The 25377-nt window shown below is 37.0% G+C and overlaps 1 protein-coding gene and 1 pseudogene across 7 annotated transcripts in view; one reads left to right on the forward strand and one right to left on the reverse strand.

The window, feature by feature from the left end:
• The window catches only part of HDAC9 (histone deacetylase 9), an 899218-nt gene that overhangs the window by 82481 nt on the left and 791360 nt on the right, over nucleotides 1-25377 (forward strand). The window lies entirely within an intron of this gene.
• LOC118021437 lies at nucleotides 10625-10729 on the reverse strand (annotated as a pseudogene).

Consider the following 25377-nt stretch of genomic DNA (forward strand, 5'->3'; position numbering starts at 1 on the left):
TGCGGGACTCGATCCCAGACCCTGGGATCATGACCTGAGCCGAAGGCAGACGCTTAACCATCTGAGCCACCCAGGCGCCCCAAGCATGACGTTATTAATTAAAAGATGAAAAAAGGAGAAGAGGAGGAAAGGGCCAAGGACTAAGCCACACTGAAACTTTCAGGGACAGTATCTTATCCTTCTTTAAGGCTGCTGGTCACTTAACACAGGATTCATTAAAAAAACCAAACCAAACAAAACTTCCTCAGATATTTAAGGAAGCAAATGAACCCATCTTTCCATCCTAAATTTTTCAACCTGTGCTTAAGGTTCTACTTAACTACAATGACTCCAAAAGAGACAAATCTAAACCCTTTCTTCTCTTTCCTGTATTAGTGAGCCTGATTTAGTTTCAGATCCTTGGGATCTTTGTTGGATTCCATTTTTCCACCTTCCTCGATGTTTTCCCCAGTGGAAAACGGCTGCTCTGTAGAGAGGTTATGCCAGTGTAAGAGGATTTGTAGAGTAGTTCAGTATTTTTGTTGTTTTAAATCACTGGTAAACTAAGTTATTGAAAGGATAAATAACACACAAATGGTGATGTGTCTTGGCTGTTGGATGTCTTTCTCCTGCTTCTCTCGGAGTGTGCCTGGAATTTCATTTCCTTCCATATGCAGCCCTATGAAACAACCCAGGAAAAAAAATAAAATTATTGCTGTTGAAATATATAAATTATATTCTTTTTTGTTACCTGTCTGTATAGCCAGATCAAGCTTCCTATGCTTGTCTGGTTCTTTTAACCCCTACTGGTCCACAATCTGGATCCAGCATTATTTGTTAGAGGGGTTTCCTGTATTGAATACAAAGGATTTCAGAATAGCTTTATGGTTGTATCAAATATTTTAATGTTATAAGGCTGTATTTCTTGTGCTGATTTTCTTAGAATCACATTTTTCTCATTGATTTATAATTTCAACTATTACAAAATTAGCACCATACCTAAACTCTTAAAAAAATATAACAGAGCCCTAATCTGTAACCTGCCTGTCTTATTTTTTTTCTAATGCTGTAATTGAGCGCTGTGTATAATGTGGTCTTCTTATATAACTCATCCCACCTAACTTTATTAGGAAAATTAATGGAATGGGACTCTCATAAAATAATTAGAATCAAGGGAAATTTAATTTGCATTAAAGGTCTAGATTGCCTTTCAGAATAAGCAGTTTTATGGTTTGAAGTAAAACAACTTATTTACAGACAGCAATTAACAAGGCAAAAATGTCCATCATTCTGTTTGAAAGACACGGGGCAAGCCAATGATTCTCGGTTTGGGCCATGCTTTAAAGTCATCTGTAGAGCTTAAAAAAACAAAACAACCCCCCCCCCCAAAATCTGAACTGGGACCCTCAACCTCAACAATTTTGATTTAACTGGACTTCTTGTTAGCCCTGGGTATGGGTATTAGTTTAAACCTCTTAAGTGATTATAATATGCAACCAATGTTGAAAACCACTATGAAAAGAAACATCAGAGAAGTACAAAAGAGCAAGAGAAAGTAAATAAATACAAAATTCTTACCCTTTAGGAAATGACATATACTTTCTATAAAAGGAAATACTGTCTTATTAGTTATGAAAACTGAAATCTTAGTTCTATATTTTTAGTTCTATTTTGAAAGGATGCAAATTAATTTCATTTAGATATTAATTGTTACAAGGATATGTGAGAATACGTATTTATGTGCTTAAAAAAGCTCTTATTCCATGTTTCTAAACTCACTTTTTTTTAAGATTTTTGAATCTTAACTGTGGGTCTAGTTGTTCCCCACCTCATCATTCCAATTTATGAACTGAAAATGTACGCTAATTTACAAATGAATAATTCAAAATGGTGGAATGAATGTGGCAGTTTCAGTTAATGGAAATTCATTGATTATCTTGTGCATTTTTTTCCCATAAAGAAGGCATGATTTCTGTTACAAAGTGATGTTTGGTTACTTTGTGCAAAGTATCTTGTTCATTCTGGGCCTGAACTGCTTTCTCTGTAAGACTAACATACCACACCTTGCTGAATAACAATGACAATGTATTGAATGTTTATTATATTTCAAATTCTAAGTGTTCCAAAGCTTTGTATATGGTATCTCATTTAATTATAGTGAAAACTCTATGGAGTAAGGCTATTTTCTAGAATCCCTGTTTTAAAGATTTCTGAGAAACCACTCTCAGAGACATAGATAAGATAGATGTCCAAGGTTGTGCATCTACTTGGGGATAGGACCGGGATGTGAATTCAAGCAGTCAACACCATGAGCAATGGTACAAAGTAACAGTAACCCAATATGAAGACAAATTTTTCTGTTTAACCAATTGGTTAAGATCAGACTTAAAACTGTGTGTCTTTACAGGAAAGCTTTCCAAGGAGACAGTCCTGATACTTCCCAGGAGAACAGTAGATTTTTCTGTTGAAGCTAACAAGGAACAGGTACACTGTGGTGCTAGCAGTCTTGACAGGCACTGGCCTAGCAGGAGGATGGGTGCTCTTTGGTGCTGGCAGGGTTTTGAAGAAGGAGCAGTATTCTTACAACTTCCTCAGGCTCACAAGACTCTTCCCCGCACTTCACTTCCACATTGTAGGAGGGAAAACTTAGTGTGGGAGGAAGCATGGAAGAGAGCTCATCTGGAATAACATGAATGGGCTTGATGAGTGTGGGTAGTGGAAAGCTCAGCAAACTTGTGAACAAAAGATCTCAGTGTAATTCCTGCTTCTGACACTCATGCACTCAGGCCCTGAAAGTCACTCAACTTTCCTGAATCTGTTTTCTCTTCTTTAAAATAGAAATGAAGATAGTAGTAACCGAATTCGTTAACTCAAGGGGCTGAAGATCATATGAGATAATATACTGTAGAAATTCTAAATAAAGGATAAGGTGTTTTTAAAACTGTTATGTTAATAAAGCAGATTTTTCTTTTCTAACTGGAAGCCTTTATTTATTTAACATGCAGAATAAAAAAAAAACAACAACAAACAAATGAATGAAACTGGAAGAAACTTTTGTTCTGCAGTACCACTTGATTTCAAATGTCCTCACCAGAACAAACACTTGGACTTTTATTTCATCCGAGTGTTCAAAACCCCTAGGCATTTAAGCAATCTCTGAGTGCACCAATTACTGTCTAATGGCCAAATCCCAGGATCGTTTTTCATTCTTCAATAGAATTGTAATAGCAGTAGTAATTCATTCATTCAACAAGTGTATATTGAGTGACTGCTATGTGCCTGGAATGGTTTTAAGTCGTCAAAAGTAAAAGTGAAAATAAAAGCAGGCAAAAACTGAAATTGTCTGTTAAGCATAAACTAAGGATCAAGTGTTACATATGGTCTCATTTAATCTTCACCGTGATCCTGCAGAATATGTTTTATTAGCATTATTTATAAGCGAGTTTACTTGGTTTAGAGAGCTTAAATGATGTGTCCAGCACCTCCTAGCAAGGAGATGGTAGAACTGGGGTTAAAACCCCATTTCCTCTCCTTGCAAATCGTCTTTGTTTTAATCACGCATTTATGAATTCATTTACTCATTCTGCACCTAGTCTAAATCCTTTTGACCTTTTTTCTTTCTGTGAGCATCAGAGGTATCTCCTTAGCCACCTGTGCTTAAAACAATGGTGCCATTTTTGACACTCTCACTCTATTCCCCTCCACATCAAGTTGGCTTGGAATTTTGATTGACTCTATTTTCCGTTTTTGTTGCCAACCTTTAGCATTCATTACTTCTGGCTACAACTATTGTCATAGGCTTCCAACTAGTCTCTCTATTTTTGGTCTCTCCTCCATTCAGCCTAATTGTACAACACTGCCTAGTAAAGCACTCCTGCTAAAGCACAAATCTAATCATTTCCTTTATCAAAAATCTCCATGGCTTGCCATGGTCTATAAAAAATGGCAGTACTCGTAAAACATTTCTAGAGTCTGTGGTATAGGGCAAACCACATTTCTGGCCTTCTCCCTCAATGTGCCCCTTCCCAGATTGATAACAGTGTTTTTCAGGCTTGTCTGATAAGCATCAACTGGGGCTTATTAATATTCAAGTTCTCAGGCCCCACTTGAACCTACCTAGCAGAATCCTTGGGAACTGTGAGGCCTGATGAGGTATGGTGAAATCTGCTGGTCCTCTGATAGTCTCAGAGCACAGGGGCATAGTTGTAACCACCTTAGGCTCTTGCTACCACTGAGTGTTTAGGAAATCAGTCAGTACTGCCTGACATTGTGACAGTTATACTGGGTTCTCCTGGCCACCCTTTTACACACATCACTGAGGTGCAAACCAAGTGCCAAAAAACCCAAAGACACATTAATTAAAGTGAATTCTTGAGAGAGGTGATTTTCTCAGATTTGTGTGAGCCTGAGATATTTTTATATGAGCGTATATAGAACATATAAAGGAGATTAACTTGTAAATAAATGTTTAGTTAATATATGGATTATGTCATTTCCAAATTATATATATATGATACGTATATAATTTTATTATGTATGATTTCTAATTTATATATGATCATATATATATATATATATATATATGAGGGAGGGAGGGGGAGAGAGAGAAAACACACCCAGGAGAGAGACATATACATATATAATTGTATATAATTATATGTATGCATAAGTAATTATGGGCATTTATATAAATGTATGTGAATATGTGTGTGTGTGTGTGGATGGATGCATACACACACACGGCTTGTCTTTCCAAGAAATGATATAAACTGGGTTATAAGAAGATTCCCAATATTATAAGGTAAAAGACATTAACAATAAGATTATGAAGTAAGAGAAAAACAATGAGCAGAACATAAGATGGAGTAGAGATATTGTTCTGTAAAACCTCTACATTATCATTGAAATGGCTGTTAAATAGTACATTGAATTAAAGACCACTGCTTTTCTTTTTTCTTGATCCTTCCTAACCTGCACCCAAATAAGCAAAATTACCTAGTTTTTAAGATTTTGTATATTATCACACTGCATAGTTACAGATTTCTTTATTCTTTTTATGAACCCCGAATTTCTTTTTTTTTTTTTTTAAGATTTTATTTATTTGACAGAGAGAGAGACAGTGAGAGAGGGAACACAAGCAGAGGGAGTGGAAGAGGGAGAAGCAGGCTTCCTGTGGAGCAGGGAGCCTGATGCGTGGCTCAATCTCAGGACCCCGGGATCATGACCTGAGCCAAAGGCAGACGCTTAACGACTGAGCCACCCAGGCGCCCCTGAACCCCAAATTTTAAAAATTGCAAGTAAAATAGTAGCATGCAGTTGTTTTGTTTTGGAAAACAAAAAAATCAAGCCCCTTTGGCTATTGTACACATTAGACTTGAAAGTAAGTATCGGTAGACGTTCAACTGGAAGGTGAAGAAATCATTTCAAATCCCCTAAGTAAAATGAGATATATATTTATACATTCTGAATGTGACCAGTTAATCTGAATCCTCCTTCATTCTTTTCTCGTCTGCATCCATTCATTCACAGCATATTTATTAAGAACCTACTATGCAAAGTGCCAGAAAGGATGTATACCCTTAAAATTTTGCTACAGTCTTGATGTTCACTGAGTCACTCAGTGATTTTCTCAGAGCTGAAGAAAGATAAATAAGATCTGTGTCTCCATCCTAGGTTGGTTTGCTTCACCATTGAAATACTTTTTTAGGGGCGCCTGGGTAGCTCAGTCGGTTAAGCGACTGCCTTCGGCTCAGGTCATGGTTCCAGGGTCCTGGGATCGAGCCCCACATCAGGCTCCCTGCTCAGCAGGGGGGTCTGCTTCTCCCTCTCCCTCTGCCTGCTGCTCTGCCTACTTGTGCTCTCTCTCGGTCAAAGAAATAAATAAAATCTTTAAAAATAAATAAAATAAAATACTTTTTTATGTTGATTTAAACTTTCAAATATGTATGTATCTTTATTCTCTTGTTACTCAGCTTATGAAATATTTTTTGAGAATTAGAGTGGTACTATGTCTGCCATGAAATCAGTGGCTTTACCATTTTACTAGGTAGAATGTTCTCTTTTGCAGGTGGGACAGGCTAATTTAGGATATGTGCCCTTAATTAGTTCCCTGACCTGCTCTTATTGTATCAGCATTCAGGCCTTAGTCATCTCCTATTCAGAGGATTTGTACATGCTGTGTGTGTTTGTACCTGGCTCTTGGAGCTACTCTCTTGGTAGGGAGAGCCATACTATACACATCCTAGAAGAGGCAGTGAGGAAGGCTTTTGTTGCCCTTGGTTACAGCTCTGCTGTTGTAGTAGAAAGAGGCTGAGCTTTGAAGCTAGGTAGATTCATGTGCAAGTCCAGTCTCCCTCACTTGTTCACTTTTTGATTTTGAACAAATCATTTCTGAACCATAGTTTTCTCATTTGTGAAATATGAAGATTATTTATCTCATGGATTTCATTCACTGTCAAAAATTTACTTCCCTTTCACGATCAATAAATATTTATGGAATGTAATTAAGTGATCATATTTGTGGAATTACATATATCAAACTAATCGTGATGATTTGTTTTGCATGTTGGGTTCCTGTTATGGGCTGAATGTTTATGTCACCCCAAAATTCGTATGTTGAAGCTCTAGGTCCCAAGGTATTGGTATTTAGATGGGGGCCCTTGGGAGATAATTAGGTTTAGATTAGGTCAGGAGAGTAGGACCCTCATGATGGGATTAGTGCCCTTATAGGAAGAAGAAGAAAGATCTCCTTCCATGAGCATGTACCAAGAAAGGCCATGTGAGCATGCAGCAAGAAGGTAGTCATCTACAAATGAGGAAGAGGACTCTTACTAGACACCCAGTCTGCCAGCACCTTGATCTTGGACTTCCAGCTTCTAGAACCATGAGAGGAAAAAAAATTTTGTTGTTTAAACCACCCAGTCTTTTGTCATAGCAACCTGAACAGACTAAAACAGTTCCCTTTCTAAATTTCTTACAGATTGCGTAGAGTAAGAGCTGTAATTTACATCTTTGTTTAGGATCCCCAGTATTTAGTGTACTACCTAGAACAGAGGACTCAATAAATAAGTGTAGAACACCACTTGAGGAGGTAGAATCCATCTTCATGTTCTTCTCATCATCTATAGCCTCAGTGAAGGCTCTCCTCCCTGCTCGTACACAAAAACCCGTGATGGTTTAGACAAATAGACTAAAATAAAACCTAAAATAAAAACCTGCAATTTGATCATAAGGTTCATAGGGAAAACAGTGGGATATAATTTTCACCATGAGGTTGGGTGTGAAACAGTGGATTTAGATTCTAGCTCTGCCATTTATTAGCTGTGTTAGTGAAGGAAAGTTGTTTAACTTGACCAACTCAGTTTATTCTCAAATAATCTTGGCAGACTTGTTTGAGGATTATCACATAATGGAAGAAATGTGAAGGGTTTCTGAATAGTTTTATCACTCTATTTATTTAAATATGTTTATACTGTTTCTCAATTCCTGAAAGAATGACTGTAGAATCACCCTAAGAACTCTCTTTTGAATATCATTCTTTGTTTCAAACGTATTTCCTTGTGGCAGGAAGTGGTAAAAACACATGGCACAGACAGCTAGTGACTGAAGAGGAAGTTAATGGTGTTTGTTTTTCCTCTAGAATTAGTAGTTCAAAAATTAAAAATAAAAATGTGTCTTGCCAAGTTTGGAAAAGACACAGATTGCTTTGATTACAGGATTACAATGGACCTAATTTTTTGACATTAATATTTCTTTCATATTTATGAATTGAAGTGCTTTTTAAAGTTAAAACTTCAAGGCTTTCCATTTTATTTTGTAAACTGTAATGAATAAAATATCCAGATACTATTAAAGACATGTGGAATTTATTTCTTCTTTACCCTGTAGACTTAGAAATCAAGAGAAGGTTTACAGAATAAAGCATTTTGAAATCATTGACAAGCACAAACAATGCTGTTATTAGCATTCCATGTCTAGATTGTAATGCCTTTGAGGAGACAATGTTTTAGATGGTTTTTCAGCTATAATGGGAAGAAGTAAACAAGACCTTTCCCTAGCTATGTACTGAAAAAAACCCAGTCGTGATTGGGAAGTATTGTTTGACTCAAAGCCAGCTCATTTTTCACCAGAGATTCCTGCACACCCACAAATTTGGGGCATTACTAAAGATGGTGAAAATGAGGTGGGATGAAGTGGGGGGTCTTGCAACAGAAGGCATCCAATTAAGAAAATCTACAACAGTGACAAAGATGCTATTCTAGAAAGTTAGAATAATTTTATTTCAGGGAACAAATTCTGTAGTTTTGAAGGGAGAATGCAACTACTATGAAATATCTTTCATTTAATTAAAATCAAGATTTATGTGGTTTGCTGCTGCTGCCTGAGTTCCATTTTGACTTTTGGTTAGTGACTGCCTGGTGGTTTACAAAGATTCAAATGTACTTTATTATGAGCGAAGAGAGTTCCTTTGGTAGATGTCTAACTTTTTTTTTTTTTTTTGCAAAATCCCTTGCATTCACCTCTGTCGTGAGATGTGGCAGTAGTCGTACATCCTGGGAAAATCACTTTTAAAGACTTTTGAGTGGAAAGGGTCATGGATATTTATTGTGAGGAAGAAGAGAAGGCAAAAATGTTACAGGGATTATGTCATTTCATTCAGGAATTAGCTTTAGAAAGATTATTGAGGAGCTAGTATTTAGGAGTGGTGGATATTTTTAGATTGCTTCTAAGTAAAATCATGATTTTTCTTCGAATGAGTTGGAAAGAAATCATCTAGTCCTGTGTTTTCTGCATGTCATGAACTCTTATTGGGCGATAGAATCAAGGTCATAGGTTGCAGTTAAACAATGGAATAGAATAAACCACATTACAAGATACCAGGGTGCCATGTGCATTGTAAGATTAAGTATTAATTTGTGAAAGTGAAGTTTGCATTTTGTATAGATAAGTATGTTTCTATATATGTATAAATACACTTCATTTAATGTGAAATGCATTTTCCGTGTGAGTGGAAGTTGAGGAAGATTGGAAGTGACTGAGTGAGTCCTCTCATTCCTCAGATAGGGTATTAAAAGAGGCTGGCTTCCGGTTTATTTGAGTGGGTCTCACTGAGGTGGCTTATGTAGCATCAGGTCTGTCTTCTGTTAGAATCTTTGTTTTGATCACCTTTGCATCATTTATGTTTTACCCCATACTTAAAAATTTCTGTATTTTTGTCACTAGAAAGCGAGTCAGAGGTGCTGATCTGGGGAAATGAATCCTCACTGAGCCTATGAGCACCATGCTGGGAGGTTGGTTGCTACTGGTGATGCCAGGTGGAAAAGAGTAGAACCTTTCCAGCTTGCTCTATGGATAAAGCCCGTATTCCCCCTAAGTTAAGTTTTGTGGAAAGTTGGAATAACAATCTAATACATTTCATCAATAGATACAAGTCATGTTTATTAGCTTCTACCACGTGTTTCAGTTCAACAGATATTTACTGAGCTCCTGCTTTGTGCCATGTAGTTTGCCATCTAATTACTTCCTCCTGTGTGTAGCTAATTACATTGATCCCTCACTTTGCTTGTGGGGAATCCCAGCAGGTTTACTGAAGGACATGGTGGTTTGGGGTCATTGGTCAAAGATAACAGAGATGGAGCTCAATGTTTTGTGACACAGTATGTCACTTTGGAACTCCATTACGCTTGGTCTAGAAATGTTCCTGAATTCAACCTTTCACGCGTTCTGAAGTCCTGCAATGATAAAGTCCACGTGGAATGTTTTTCTCTCTCTTGCTTTCATAACAAATTGATTTTTACTGGAATTTCTCTCTGTTGGTCTTGACAAAGTGTCCATGCTGGGGTTTTTTAATTTTTCTCCTGACAACTTGAGAATCAAGGCAGCAGAGCCCAGGGGGCCAACTGTCTGGATGCCGATTGTGGTTTCTCATTCCCACGTGGTTACTGCTTCTTGCTTGGAGCAGTTCCTGCAGGCGATGTTCTGGTTTTTTGCCTCTCCATCTCTTGTTTTTGAAGTGTTTGTACAAAGGGTATTATTTTGTTTAGTTTGGTTATTAGTTGAATATTGGCCATACAAGTCATTGCCCGATGCAGGTCCAGTGTCAGGGAGGGACGGTGCCCACCACCAGCCTGCTCTTCCCTGATGGCCGTCAGTCCAAAGAGGAATACCGATTAGGCTGAAGCCAGTGGAGCACGACATGTATACAGAACCCGATCTTGTCGGTGTGTCTAGAAAAGCTGCCTTTTTTCTTTTTTAAATCCTTGATCTTTTTAATCTTCACTAATTTGAAAGATGACACGTGATCGTGTGTCGTCATTTTTACTTGCATTCTTCTTAGTGGTTTTGAACATTTTTCGATGTATTTATTGGATTCCCCTGTTTTGAATTTTTCTGTGTCTGTTGCATATGTTTCTTCTAGACTATTCTATTTTTTATTGACTTCAAGAGCTTTTTGTTTATTATTGAAATTATATTTTATTACAGTAAAATATATATAACATTAAATTGACCATTTTAACCCTTTTAGAGTGTACACTTCAGTGACATTAAGTACATTCACATTTTTATTGCACAACCATTACCACTATATATCTCTAGAACTTTTTCATCATCCCAAAGTGAAGAAAAAAGAAATCCAGCCATGGCGAGAAACCACAAAGTCGGTGCAGTGTCTTACCCATACATGGTGTACAGGCCCAAGGACCTCCTCCACCCTTGGCAAGGGAAGTGCTAACCTTTTCTCCTTTTACACAGTGGTAGAAAAACTGCTTGAGTGATATAATCCTCTCATTGTTTCTCTGGATCCAAAGCTTCCTTGATTATTGCTACTTCACTTTAAGAGATGTATTCATACATTAAATAAATGGTGAAAAGCTATTTTCATAGGACCATCTTACTGAGCAAATTCTGTTTTGTTGAGTCTTTATAGTGCCTACACTTTTTATTTAATCTACTGGTGTTTGATGTTTTCTTCACTTGCCAATGTGGTATTTCCAGCTGTGCATGGAAATTAATTTTCTGTTTGAATAGACAATTCCAGGAAACTATCTATTAAGGTTATAGGAGGCAAAGAGAGTGTTGTTTTACAATTTTTTTCCTGGTATTCTTGGCATTATAAGGGGAGTAAAAAGGTTGATGTAAGAGTCCATGATTGGCAGTTTATTTTTTATTTTTAACTAATATTATATAAGTAAAATAAACTTTGTCACAGATCACAAAGGCAGTCAATAATAGAATGTGTTTGGCACTGAGAGCTTATCCTCCATTTAATAAAACAGTTCCTAAATGGATCTTCCATGAACTCTAAAACCTTTCTTGGGCAAGAGACCTCTTTCTGTATCTCATTCTGTGGAATCTCAAAATCTAAGGTCCACAGACTCTTATTCAAAACCCCAGGGGCCAGGTGTGTTTTGGAATTGAGAATTTATCAGATTTTTTTAAGGTAGTATGGAACATAAATCCTGTATTACATGTTATGTCAATTTTTTTTTTTTTTTTAATTTATTTATGAGAGAGAGATGGTGGGTTCGGGGAGGGGAGGACAGAGGGAGAGGGAAAAGCAGACTTCCCACCAAAGCAGGGCCGATCCCAGGACCCTGAGATCATGACCTGAGCCTAAAGCAGATGCTTAAATGATGGAACCACCCAGGAACCCCTCATGTCATGTCACTTTTAATGGAGTTTGGGACAGTTCCTGCTAATAAAATAATTTAATATTTATTTCTGCAGTGAAATTCATAGATATTAATACTAAAAGAGATAAAGATAATAAATAGCTTCCTATTTTTTGAGGCCAGTTTTTGTTGCCAGATGAGCTTAGAATTGTTGCCAAATGAATTATGAAAAACTTTGTTCTTTATGATCATGGATAAGGGACAAATAAAATTTTACTTATATTCTAGAGACTTCCAACTCCCTTGGTTAGAAGTGGTGTGGCTCCATGCTCCAGCCATTCCTGCTTCTCCTCAGCTCCACTCAAGATCTGGACTTAGCCTTCTCAATACTACAAATATTTTTGTTTCTGGGGCTCTGTTCCAGAAATCATTATTCAATGATTCCTTTGTTGAATTTAATCTCTTGTTTTTCAGCAATTCTATGCCTGGGTTCTGATCCTTAATACCCAGTTTGTTTGCCATCATTGTAAATGTCTCATCATACCTTATATGAATATATATGAATATATGTGTATGTATCTCTCTATATATGTATGTATGTATACATATATATGTTTGTGTATATATCTATATGTGTGTGTGTGTATGTTCTTCATTGTTTCTACTCTTTTGCACTGGTTATTTTCAGTACTTGAAATGCCTTTTCCTTTCCTCCCTTTAAATTTATCCCCTACCACATCATTCTACTAGGGCAATTTACTTTCTCCCTCTGTGATATCCTCTGTGTTCCCTTAGAGCTTTGTATATACCTTTATTATAGCATGCAGTACATTGCTCCTTAGTTATAATGATTCTCTCTCTCCTGTTAGACTGTAAGGCTTCTGAGAGGAGCACCTCTTTGTATGTCTACTGCCTTACACAGTGCTTGGCATAGCACAAGATTTTCAACCCAAAATAAATAGAAGATGTGTATTTGGAGGGGATAGGGTGAGACTGGGGACTAGGGAAAGAGGGATGTGCAAAAGAAATACATTCATGAGGGGCACCTGGGTGGCTCAGTCGGTTAAGTGCCTAACTCTTGATTTTCATTCAGGTCATGATCTCAGGGTTGTGATATTGAGCCTGGTGTCATTCTCTACTGGGCATGGAGCCTGCTTAAGATTCTTGAAGAAGACATACAAATGGCTAACAGACACATGAAAAAATGTTCATCATCATTAGCCATCAGGGAAATCCAAATCAAAACCACACTGAGATACCACCTTACACCAGTTAGAATGGCAAAAACGGACAGGGAAAGAAACAACAAATGTTGGAGAGGTTGTGGGGAAAGGGGAACCCTCTTACACTGTTGGTGGGAATGCAAGTTGGTACAGACACTTTGGAAAACAGTGTGGAGGTGCCTCAAAAATTTAAAAATAGAGCTACCCTATGACCCAGCAATTGCACTCCTAGGTATTTACCCCAAAGACACAGATGTAGTGAAAAGAAGGGCCACATGCACCCCGATGTTCATAGCAGCAACGTCCGCAATAGCCAAACTGTGGAAAGAGCCAAGATGCCCTTCAGCAGATGAATGGATAAAGAAGGTGTGGTCCATATATACAATGGAATATTACTCAGCCATCAGAAAAGATGAATACCCAACTTTTACATCAACATGGATGGGACTGGAGGAGATTATGCTAAGTGACATAAGTCAAGCCGAGAAAGTCAATTATCATATGGTTTCACTTATTTGTGGAACATAAGGAATAACATGGAGGTCACTAGGAAAAGGAAGAGAAAAATGGGGGGGGGATTGTAGGGAGAGATGAACCATGAGAAACTATGGACTCTGAGAAACAAACAGGGTTTTAGAGGGGAGGGGGGAGGCAGGGTTGGTTAGCCCAGTGATGGGTATTAAGGAGGGCAGGTATTGCATGGAACACTGGGTGTTATACGAAAACAATGGATCATGGATCACCACATCAAAAACCAATGATGTATTGTATGGTGACTAACATAACATAATAAAATTAAAAAAAAAAAGATTCTCTCTCTGCTCCTTCCTCCACACTTATGCTCTCTCCCTTTCTCTTTTTCTCTCACTCACTTTCTAAAAAGAAAGAAAGAAATTTGTGAACAAGACAGAGTAGTTTAGAGTAGCAATGCTTTTGTTTATCTTAAATGAATGTTGAGGATTAGAAAACTAAAAGATTTATATGGTTTGGAGAATTAGGAAAACTTCAGAAAGGAGTTGAAGCTGGAGACAAACCTTAGCAAGTGAATGGAGTTGAGGTAGGTAAAGAAGAGTGCACAGTGCTTTCCAGAAAAGGGGGGTGCTTTGTGGAGGGAATGGGTGTGGATGAGTGGAGAAGATATTTAAGTTATTGGCTAGTTATAAGTTCTAAATTAGGAGAGTGATAGAAGGAACAGGTCAGTAGGGCAAGTAGGGCTGGATTATATAGAACAATATATTGTAAGAAAAATAATTGGATCTATTTAGAGTAAGATGTCATTGTGAATTAAGGAATAGAACAGGAATGATATGTTAAAAACATTTCTGAAAATAAATGTATTCACAGCATACCCAGTGATGTGTGAACTGAAGGATGGGAAGGGGGCTGGTTTACATCCTTGCACTGAAAACCAGTAGGCGATCATAAGGACCTGAACTGAGATGATGGGAGTGAGACTGAGAATGGAGAAAAAAAGAGTGTGACTTTTGAAAAGTAAAACCATGATGTGATGGGTAATTTGATATCAATTTGACTAGGCCACTGGGTGGTGGATATTTGGTCACACATTATTCTGGGTGTTTCTGTATGGGTTTTATTGAGATTAACATTTAAATTTGTAGACTGAGTAAAGCAGATTGAGCCTCTGTAATATCGGTGGACCTCATCCAGTTAGTTGAAAGCCTGAATAGAACAAAAGGCTGACCTCCTCCAAGTGAGAGAGAATTCTGCCTGGCAGCCTTTGAACTGGAACACTGGTTCTTCCTGGTTCTTCAGAGGCCTGCTGACCTTTAGTTTCAAATGGAGACACCAGCTCTGCAGACTTTGGACTTACCATCCTTCATATTGTGTGAGCCAATTCCTTATGATAAGTCTCTATTTCTTGGAGAACTCTAATATATGTAGGCTATGGAGATTGACTAGATGTGGATGCTACAGGTGAGGGAAGAATTAAAGATGACTTAAAATTTGGGACTGAGAATTCTGGAGGATCATAATAGTACTATGCCATAGGGGAAGTTGGAATAGGCAGTCAATCCTGAGAGAGCATGTGTTTGGTTTTGCTTTTGTTGACTATGAAGTAGTATTGGAGAGTCAAGTGAAATTATTATTATTATTATTATTTTTTAAAGATTTTATTTATTTATTTGACAGAGAGAGAGATAGCGAGAGCAGTAACACAAGCAGGGGGAATGGGAGAGGGAGAAGCAGGCTTCTTGCCGAGCAGGGAGCCCGATGTGGGACTCGATCCCAGGACCCTGGGATCATGACCTGAGCCGAAGGCAGACGCTTAACGACTGAGCCACCCAGGCGCCCTCAAGTGAAATTATTTTAAGCGGCTGTGGTAAGGTAGGTAGCCTGTGTGGATTGGGCTGGATGTGGCATCTTGGAATCCTGTGCAAGCAAGTGAACAGAGGTCACCTGGCAGAACAAAGTCCACAGGGAGTGAGAGAGAGGAGCAGAGGGTACGGTGGGAATTAGGGACCTAGAGAAGAAAGAGGAGTCCATACACAAAAACCTAGTTGGTGACAGAGTTAACTCTTGACATTGGTTGTCAGTCTCCTCCATGAAGGCGATGGTTTCCCTGCTTCTGTTTCCCCAGTTTTAAATGTTGTGCTTCAGATTTGTGAGATCTCTAGGCCATGACTTTTACCTTTATTTTTCACTTAAATGAAAAATGAAACTGGAATTAGGATTCCTTTGCTCTAGTCTTGACTTGGCATTTAAGTAGACATATAGAAACCAGTTCCACATTTTAATTCCTAGGACTTTGATTTCCTTTTCCAAAAAAGTGAAGCCTGGTTTAAGGATTTATAGGATTTTTTTTTACAGCTGAAAACTGCTGGGGAAAAGTATGCATATGTCAAAAAGTTGTTCTAAGCTGCAAAAGTAGCTTTGGGTAAATTCAGAAAATAAATTTTACAGCAAATCTTCCTCACCACTCTTTTGGAAGTTTTTATTAATTTAATATTAATCAGAATATTGTAATATATTAAATAAATCAAAGCTTTTATATAACTTTGTCTGAAACATCTTTGGACCAACAAATTTCCTCCTAAATATTAAAAGCGTGATTAAAAAACTTCTTTACAGGGGATCTAACCCTCTTTTATATAACTTTAAATTAATATAGTTGTAAAAAAGCCCCAGAAAATAAAAACACACAAGCAGTATTTTTTCTAAAACTCCAATACTATAAAGAAATATCAGTTCTTATGGAATTTTTATTCTATTACAAAGTCTTCTAACTCTTAAAATCTTCTCATAGAATCAATGTATGTAATTAAGAGAGAAGAACCACTGGTTAAAATGATCCTATATGTTTACCATACCTTATTCAACATTATATTACACCTCCTCATATGTTTCTAGATCTGTGCTATAATATCATATAATCTCACAATACCCATTTTAATCCTTTTTGGGTATTTGATCAATGTGTGATGTTTAAATTGTAGTCTATACCCTTTAACAATTTTTTGACTGTACAGTTTGAAATATGATGGATTTCTAAGAAGTTTGGAAAAATTATGATCTTTCTATTTAAAAAATGTACAGCGTGTATGTTGATACAATATATGTGATACAGAAACTGTTGAACAGATGGGAAATAGGTGCCATAAGCTTTAATCCAAAGGCATTAAAATACTAACATTAAAAAACCCATTTTCTTCATTAAATGGAACTTGTGCCCCCAGGATATGCACTGTGGGTTAGCTATGGTTTATAATTCCTGTTGTCTGCCTTCGTACTTTCTGGTATGTAAGGGCACACTCTCTGTAGGCATTCTTTCTCAGTGACCGTCTATGTGCAAATTCCATCTGGAAATAACCTGCCTTCAACTAACAAAGTGCTGAATTTTTTTGGTATTTAACGTCTCTTTTGTTTGCTTTGAGGCTTTTCTAATTGAGGACAGTTAATAGGTAAGAAGTCTCTCAGGAAATAGACAATGTCACAACAGTAATCACTTTTCTGATACAGTTCTTCTACCTACAAAGTAATATCTAGAAATACTGTCTATTTCCAGTATGATACTTGAAAATTATTTATTTTTACTTCCAAGACATCCTAAATTTCTGGATTTCTTAGGAAGGTGAGTAATTTATGCTGGAATTTATTTTACTTTTGTGTATATTTATATTCAAGTCAGTCATTCTTGTTGGTCAGCTGATATCTTCATTCTTTTTGTGTTGTGTATGGGCATGAGGATCTGCTTTTATTGTTTGCTCTGCAAGCAGATAGAGAAGAGATTAAAAAATAAAATATACATATTTGGGAACATAAAAAAGCATTAGAAAAACTTCTGTGACATCTCTGCTCCATTTATAAGTCACACTAATGACTGCTTTGCTTCTCAGTAATTTTCCATTTGTAACATTTTATACCTGGATACACAAATGTAATGCAATTGAACAAGAAAACAATTATGTCTGGTGGAAATAATGTACTTATCTCATTGAAACAATTGACTTGTTTAAAAATACACAGAAGTTCTGCTCAGACTGCGGTTACCTGTAATTTGTAAAGAATTTCCAGGAAGAATTAAAATCCTCTGATGTAATGGGATCGGCTATTGAATCCATTGGTTGTGAATGATAAATTTCCATTCAGAATTCCCCTGTCATACAAACCTCTATTTGGAATCATTTTGGTTTTGAGAGCTTTCTTCAATAATCTCTGAGTTTTGGCTGGATCCCTGGAAAACTGCACTCAAAGGCTGTATCTTCCAGTGAAAGCTTCATGTTGACTTGTGGGTTCTATGTCAGTGGAACGTTTCAGCACTTTTGGCCTGGCTCAAATGTTTCTTGGCATTTTCTGAGGAGTTTGGCCCATCCCATCTATAGGATCACACTGGATTCTGGATAAACTCTTAAAGCCATCATTCATCTGCAAGCTAATTTGGGATTTTACTGGGTTTTGGAAGTGGACTAATATCATTGGGCAATTGAGGATTCAGTATTTTTAATAATATTTCCAAGGACATACCTACTTTAAAAATAATACAAGGAAAGACTACTTTTCCCTTCGTCCAGCACGGATTCTTCTTTTAACTGATCTTTTCACAGAGGTCAATGTCCTGTTTTAATTCCTCAGTATATTTTTTTCTCTCTTCACCAGTTTCTAAAGTTACTGCAGATCAACAGCATTTTCTTCTTTCTGAAAGAGAGATTTCTCTGGCTCTGGGCTGACTTCAGTCTTATGATGTGGGACTAATGTGGGTTTTCATTTTTCACGTTAAAAGTACTGCCAAAGCTAGTTAATTTTAGTTGTAACATCATAGAATGTTGGTGCCTGTAGATGCCCTGAAGATGGCCTTGTCCCATCCTCTCATTTTATACTCAGGCGAGCTGGGCGCAGTTACTTAGTTGGCACAGGAAGCTTAGGCTGGAACTTCTGTTATGACCACTTCACAACAGAGCTGGTCTGTGGAAGCCATCTTTCCGCCCCCAGGACTGCTTAAGATCCACCCCTATTCCTGTCTCAGATTTTGTATCTTCAGGTAGTTTTCCTTAATGCTTTTAAAATAACTCGCCATACTTCGTATGAATTTGGAAAACCAGCAAAAAAAAAAAAAAAAAAGTTTTACATTTGGTTGGGATTTCAAAGTGTTATGTACTATACCATTCTCCTTGTGTTTGGAGCTTCGAGAAATAAATGTGGGAAAGAGAAAGGGATCAAAATTACTGCCTTCTTACAAATAATTGGACTTTGGACCCCATGTTGGACTCAAGGCTGAAGCTGGCTTCCCGTGCCTCCCACAGCTCTGTACTGAACTCAGCCACCCAATCATAGATGGAGAAATGTGGAACTCAGGTGCCCGTTTGACCCCCATGCAGGACCACTCTCAGGAAGGGCTGTTAGGGCTACACCTCTGAGAGACCCCACTGGGAGACCAAGAGCCTGCCACCAGGGTGCTTTCCAAGGACTCTGGCCAACGAGAGCAGCCCTCCACCACCCATAGGAAGCCCCTCCTTTCAAGTAGGTCACCTTCTGGTGTCTTTGTCTTGTCTTGTCTTTTTTTTTCTTGCCTTACCACTCCGGTTTCCCATCGGTATTCTGACACCAGTGTCATTTACGTTTTTCCCCCTGCCTGATGAGTCATGCTCCCATTATTCTCCTGAATAGAGCTGAAAAAGCGAGAGTAGTGAAGTCAGCCTAGGCAACTGACCATTTGCATTTGAGGAAAATAAATGGGAATTAAACAGTGGTGATGAGAGTGCCTTAAACATGTGCTCAGAATATTCTCATAATGGGAAATGAAGAACTCTTCTACTCTGTCATCACCAGGGTGTTGTTCTGACATTTTTAAGAGAAAGCTTGGGGGGAAGACTTTGACCTCTCGATTTGCTGTCTTTGCTTAATCTCTGCCAGCAACCACCATTATATTTTAATAAATATATTCCCAGGTATCTATGGGGCAGAGTCAAACGATCTTATTTTGTTTTGCTTTTGTCTCCTCCTGGGTCTGAGTTAAGTAAAATTTCAGGTCCTAGAACTGTCTTGGAAGTTTTAGTTGATTTTTAGTTTTATGTAGGTTAAGTGACTACTAGGTTTCATGACTTTGGTTTTTTTCCCAGATATTTTTTAAGCGTTCATCTCTTTTCTTTACCTTCTACATTAACAGTTTAAGATAGTTACTTGTGACAGCCTAGAGAATATTTAACATATCCTTTCTATTAAAGGATTTTTTTTTTTCTTTAGGATTTCTTGCCTTGTGAAACATGTTGCACCTGTGTGTAGACACTTTGACTCCATTCAGAAGTAAATTAGAAGCAATTGAACATGGAAATGTTCTGGATACTCGCGGATTCTCCCCCACTATGATGCTCACTCGGCTTCTGCTTCCTTTTAGTTGGTTTGAGGCCATTTAGATGAAAAGATATCTGAATGGCAGAGCAGATTTCAGATTTTATGTTTTAAGATGTTAAGATTTAAGATGTTTCAGTACATTCTTGGCATCGAAACCATTGCCTTTAAGATTCATTGTTTCTGAAGAAGTGGTTGAACGGACATCTTGCGAATCACCATCATGTTTTTGCTCAGTGGACCTGTCAAGTGTCTGTTACAGTGAGAACTGAGAAGTTGGCGCACAGGGAACAGTCCAGAGGGTCATGGTGCACAGTGGGAGGCACCATGTGGGGGGGAGACTAGTGGTGGAGACCTATGGACCTGGATTGAAACTCAGTTCCACCAATGACTTTCAGTCTCTCTGCTGCAGTTTGCTCATCTGCACAATCTGCAGTAACTAATGCTGTCTACTTCAAAAGTCTTGTGAGAGTTGAGTGAATTAAATACCTGGAAGGCACTTTAGAACAGTGTCTGAAACATCATATGTGCTTTATGAATCTTAGCTGTTAAATAGTCTTCACATTCCTACTTGGGTTAGTGGATCAACGTTTACCTGTATTTTTAAGTGTTTTTCTTAGTACATTGTTATTTAGGAAAACCTGACTAGAAAGATCTTCTCTGAGGTATTATTCCTGGCTTGCATTTTTAAGGGTGAACAGTGCATGAAAAGACTATGAGCCTTAATTTTGTATAATTTAATAATAATAAATTAAACCTGGACTCTTTGGTTATCTGTGTGAAATTGATGATTTCAGGCAATTTATTTCCCACTGCCAGTTGTCTTCATTGTTGTCCCTGGTTTTGGCACTAAAATTGTTGTATAGTCACATAGTTGCTCAGATCAGAAGGGAATATTGAGGAAATGGTCCTCCAGTTATTAACAGATAAGTAAGCATAAAATAGCTGGGTATTTTTGAAGAATGTAGGATTAACTAATACCCAGGGGGCATGAAATACCCCAAGGAGAAAATTTCCTAATACGGTGTGTATGTGTTTGGGTGTATGGTGTGTTATATGGGTATGTCGTGTAAGAAATAGTGAAGGAAGAGTTTTGGGGGAACCTAAAAGTGTTATTTTAGTTTGTATAATAATTAACTTGGCTACATCAATATCAGGAAAATAATTAGAATAACAGATTATGTTGAGTGCCTAAAGAAATATGTTTGACAACTTTTAATTTTCTTTCCTCCTACACACCACTTCCTAGTTTGTTTCTGGCACACCAGATGTGTCTCAACACAGTGGCTGATCCGGGTAGAGTTGTGTGAACACCCGTGGCATAACAAATTTTCTCATTTTCATTCCATTTAATGAAACTGAAATGAGAAGGAACACTGTATTTTGCAAATGATGCTATACAGATTTAAGGTGTAGCTTGCCCTTTCTCCAGACCTCTGCATCAATGTTCCCTTTTTCTTTTTCAGTGTTCCTTTTTAAAACTAATGTTAAAATTTATATGTAAATGATGAAGGTACACAAACAAAGCTGATTGTAACCTTGCTTTTCATAGTTAGACACCAGTGGGCTACTGTTGGTTCACAGGAGTTAAGAGGGATGACTGGTGGGGGAAAGAGAAAAAAAATTAGTTACAGGGAAAGTTTTTTTTTTTTTTTGAATAATACTCTCTTTTCTATTTTCTAGCTTCTTTGAATGGACCAATTAACTGCTGTTTTTTAGCTTAAAACCAGCTTTAGTTCTTGATCTCCATGGAGCAAATACTTTCCATAGCCATTTTTATTTTGTCTTTCATTTATTTACTATAGTAATTTTCCCATTATTTTTAGCCTTCTCTCCATTTAAATGCCAGGGCATGTACTACATTTCAGAAGCTGTAATTTTCTTTCAGAGAAATTAATTTTGTTTTTAGCTTTGGCCTCACATGTGATCCTTGTGGGTATCTCTAGTTTTGAACATCTACCAATAATTTATATAACCATTTAAAAAAATTTTTAATTATAGAATAAATAATATTACCAACAGAAGGGAGATGTTCCTCACCATACCAACCTGTGCAGTTTGTTTCCTTTTGGTTTCAAGTCATATTCAGTTTCAATTTGTATTGCCCTTTTCATATATTATAATCTTTAATGAGTGGTTTCCTTGAGCGGTTTTCTGATAATCAGTAGTTTACTTAATCATTCCTGTGATGTTAAAGTTTTAACCTTATAATATTTTGCTACTATAAATTATGTCACCACAGAAATCTGTTTGAATGTGCCCTTTTTTTGTGGGTGGTTATTTACTCAGTTTAAACTTTCTGGCTTGATATTATGAGGTTAAAAGTTTCAAATAATTTTATGGATCAAGTGATGTGATTTTTAAAAAAATGCCCTTTGAAGTGTTTTGTCAAGTGGCTTTCTACTGTAAATTACCAACAATAATATATGGGTTTATCAGTTTTATTTTTCTAAGAACTTGGACAGGGTTGGATATTGTGTTCTTAGAATTTTTATATTTGTTCATTAAATGTAAAGTGGTACTTCAGTGTTGCCTTAATTTGCCTCACTTTGATAAATAAAATGCTTGAATGCTGTTTTTATGTGCAGTTAATAATTTGATTCCCATGTGCATGTCCATGTTATTGCCTTATTTTTCTTCTGAATTTTGTTTTTCTGTTAGATTGTCCCCTTTTGTAACAGAAAAAAACCTTTGATATCATGTATTTATAAACATTTCTGCAATATGTTGTTTTCCTTTTACCATGACTATTACTTTTCTTAGTAAAAGTTAAAGATTAAACTGTTACACAAAATTTACATCTTATGGTTTCTTTTTTTTGACTCAAGGTTTAGAAAGCTATCATTCTTTCAAAAATACTCAATTTTATGCTAATTTTTATAAACTAAATCATATATTTATACATATATACACAGTCACACACACAGAATGAAAAGGTAGAAGGGGACATTTGTATTATAATTACATTATATGGTATAAATTTTGACCCATTTTCCCCTCAGATCACCAACCAGTTTTCTCATTATCATTTATTAAATAGCTTCCCCCACCCCTGATTGTTTTGAATTTCCTTTTTATTATATTCTTACATATCACTGGATATTTTACTGGACTTTCTATTCTTATTTGTTGATGTATTTCAAAATAAATATCAAAACCTTATTATTTAAACTATTATCACTTAAGGGGCTGGGGATGGCTCAGTCAGTTAAGCCTCCAATCTTGATTTTGGCTCGGGTCATGATCTCAGGATCGTGAGATCAGACCCTGAGTTGGGCTCTGCCCTCTGGGGAGTGAGCTTGAGATTTCGTTCTCCCTCTCCCTCTGCACCCCCCTGCCTGTCCTCGCGCTTGTATGCTCTCATTCTCTCTCTTTCTCTCAAAAAAAAAAAAAGAAAAAATATATGTATATACTGTTGCTTTATATTAAGTTTTAAAACTAGTTAGCTTAGACCTTTTAAAAAAGGGGCACCTGGGTAGTTTAGTCGTTAAGTGTCTGCCTTCGGCTCAGGTCATGATCTCAGGGTCCTGGGATCAAGCCCTGCATCGGGCTCTGTGCTCCACAGGAAGCCTCCTTCTCCCTCTCCCCCTCCCTCTGCTTGTGTTCCCTCTCTCGCTGTGTCTCTCTCTGTCAAATAAAATCTTTAAAAAAATAAAAAAATAAAAAATAAAAAATCACTGAGCGGGACGCCTGCGTGACTCGGACGGTTGAGCGTCTGCCTTCGGCTCAGGTCATGGTCCCAAGGTCCTGGGATCAAGTCTTGCATTGGGCTCCCTGCTTCTCTCTCTGCCTACCGCTCCCCCTGCTTGTGCTCTCTCTCTGACAAATAAATAAGTAAAATTAAAAAAAAAAAATAAAAAATCACTGAGCCTCTATTATATACCAGAAAAAGTGTGGAAAGAGAAATGAAAATTACCTAGTTTCCCCACCCCTGGTAATCAAAGTCTTCCCAGGAAAACAGACATTAAAAAAAAAGAAACAAAAAACCAGACACATTTATAATGTGATGAAAACCGTAAAAGAGAGGTGAATACAGAACTGTGGTAGCACAGAGGAGAGTAGTCTATTTTCACCTGTTTATTTTTAAAACTAATGAAAGTTTTATTTTAATTGTAATTGCTATTTTATGTCTACAAAATAACTTGAGAACATTTGATTTTTTAATCTTATAATTTCATTTAGGATTATTGTCTGTATCTTATTTATTTCTCAGTTAAGTTCTATAGTTTTCTTTAATATGAAATACTTCCTAGAAGAATTTCAAGTTCATCACGTACATGTTATGAGTATTCTTGTGATAGTCTCTGGGTAATTCTATCTTTGATTTATTTCTTTTAAAAACATGTAATTTTGGTTTAGCACTCAAGGAAGAATTGGAGCACATACTCCTTCCTCTTTTGAGGGGGGGCTCTCAAACATTAATTGATAATACTTCTGGGATTTGATAGGATTTAGCATAGACATAAGACACAAATGTAGATGTGTTACCGATATTAATTTCTGAAACTGACAATCGGTCAGTGAGATATTCTTGGACCAAGAAAACATATTCTTAAGAAAATGTGACTGAAATTGTAGAAAACAATCTGTGTTTTATAGCCATGGAAACTTTAGACGGATCATCTTTGGCATGTGAATTATAGTTTCTATCACTGCAGCTGTTAATTGGTGACAAGGAGGGGATAAAAGGCATTAGGGGGTTTTGGAAAATAAAACATAAACACACATCAAAGAGTACTCATATCTGGAATTCTGCGTACATCAGTTGTTTAAACCCTCCTATTTAAATGCACAATAAAACTCATTCATTATCTCAGTTTTATAAGGTATGCTTTATTTAAAAATATTTTTGTATTGGCAAATTAGGTCAGGAATAAGCAAGACCTCAATGACGTAAATAAACTAATCCCAGTGGATGATTCTTTGGACTTTCTCTTTTGTGTAATTCTTTTTATGTACAGAGAACACTTCTCTTGGCCAGGATCCCATTATAAAAAAGAAAAGAAAGGTGGGGATGTGGGGGGATAAATATTCCCAGAGAGACTCCTTGAATTTCAGCCCTTTCAGTTACGTGATTATTCTTGTGGTTACATGATGAAAGGATAATGAGGAGTTGGTTTCCTATCTGAATCATAAAAAATGATTTGAATATACATAGGGCCATTGACTTGAATAAATGGATGCCTTTTAAAAATTCTTTTTTGGGAGGCACACTGAAATGATTTTAGTGATCCAAGTTCTGTAACCTCGAGCAAGTTCAAGTGCAGGGAGAAGAGCAGCAGACACTTGATAATAAATGTAGTCCAAGTGTTGATATTTGATTTATGCACTTCTTCATTCAAAAAAAAAAAAAGATTTGAGACATTTTGTAAGAAGATTCTTATAAATGTCATTTAATAATGAGAAGTATAGGGGTGCCTGGGTGGCTCAGTTGGTTAAGTGACTGCCTTCAGCTCAGGTCATGATCCTGGAGTCCCGGGATCGAGTCCCGCATCGGGCTCCCTGCTTGGCAGGGAGTCTGCTTCTCCCTCTGACCCTCCCCCCCTCATGTGCTCTCTCTCTCTCTCTCTCTCTCTCAAATAAATAAATAAAAAAAATCTTAAAAAAAAATAATGAGAAGTATAGAGAAGAAAAGATTATCAGGAAAATATTAATAAGTGGGACGTCTTAACCACAAAATGAAAGTAAATATATTTATATTTATTAATCAAGTCATGTCTCTTATTACATACAAACATGCACTTATTTACATAATTTTT

Source organism: Mirounga leonina, unplaced genomic scaffold (assembly GCF_011800145.1).
Source record: "Mirounga leonina isolate KUSES-001 unplaced genomic scaffold, KU_Mleo_1.0 Mir_174, whole genome shotgun sequence".
Classification (NCBI taxonomy): Eukaryota; Metazoa; Chordata; class Mammalia; order Carnivora; family Phocidae; genus Mirounga; species Mirounga leonina.